This window comes from Monodon monoceros, unplaced genomic scaffold (genome assembly GCF_005190385.1).
Source record: "Monodon monoceros isolate NGI ecotype Baffin Bay Population unplaced genomic scaffold, NGI_Narwhal_1 Super_Scaffold_18, whole genome shotgun sequence".
NCBI lineage: Eukaryota > Metazoa > Chordata > Mammalia > Artiodactyla > Monodontidae > Monodon > Monodon monoceros.
In genome coordinates, this window is record NW_021703774.1 from 3,367,487 (window position 1) to 3,368,527 (window position 1,041).

General features: G+C 37.9%; 1 non-coding gene across 1 annotated transcript; it reads left to right on the forward strand.

Moving 5' to 3' along the window:
* The first annotated feature begins 336 nt into the window (after positions 1 to 336).
* On the forward strand, positions 337 to 463 carry LOC114900117. Its single transcript, XR_003794737.1, has one exon. It is a non-coding gene; the product is annotated as a small nucleolar RNA SNORD22 (small nucleolar RNA).
* The last annotated feature ends 578 nt before the right edge of the window (positions 464 to 1,041 follow it).

The following is a 1,041-nucleotide window of genomic DNA, read 5'->3' on the forward strand; positions in this document are numbered from 1 at the left end:
AGTTCTTAAATGTGTCTGATCTCTCTAATGAGCTCTATTACAAGAAAGATTGAGACAGAACATACATAGCACCATGGAAAAGCCCATTTATTCTACTTACTTATCTAAAAGTCCTGCACTGAACTCTCTTGAACTTCACTGTATTAGAATTTGGCTTGTGTGGATAAGACAAACTTCATGTCCACACCAATTCTATTTGTTTTATGAAATCAGTTTGCTCTCAGTCATATTTCCCTGTGGTTCATCAGTTTCCTGCTTTTATCTCTGTTAGATAATCAACATATTGTATTCTTCTATTACATCTTAATAGGAGTAATGCCTCAAAAAAAGTATATTAGCCAACGAGGAAAGCAAGCATCCTGTCTTACCTCTGTTCTAGCCCCAGAGCCAGTAATGGTGAATCCACTGGGGCTAACTGGGAGAGAGGATGAAAGCTTGTTCTATAAGGAGCTGTCTGAGGTACAGCAAATGCCTGCAGGTATCATTTGCTTAGCTTTTCTTGGCTTATCCATTAACCCTAGCTGGAATAATTCTGGCTATTTTAGATACTTTGCTAATTACATGATGTTCTCATTCAGGAGCAGCTTGTTCCTTGTTCCTGTATACTCTTAGAAAGCCTCCAGACTTAAAAGGTACCATTGCCAGTTACCTGCTTGTTTGCTCAAAGGTCCAGCTCCTTGTCTGGAGCCTGAGAATGATTTGAAGGGAGAGGAGTAAGCCATATTTCTGTTCAACTCCAGTCTGAAGTTAAGAGGTCTGAAGAAAGAACAAAGCACACATAATGGAATCCAACCCTTGAAGGATATCAAAAATGGAATTTTCTTATACAACCTACCTGTTCAAATTAGCATACAATCATTTCAGCCTTTCTAAATAAAAGTTTTGTTTTTCTTAAAGTATATTAGTAATAGTTGCAAGCTTGTAAATTAACCTCATAGCATTTTAATGAATGCAGTGAACTTGGCGATAAGATAATTTATAGTAGCACAGGAGTGCAGCTTATCATGGCCTCCATCCAAATGAACGTAGCCCCCGATAATC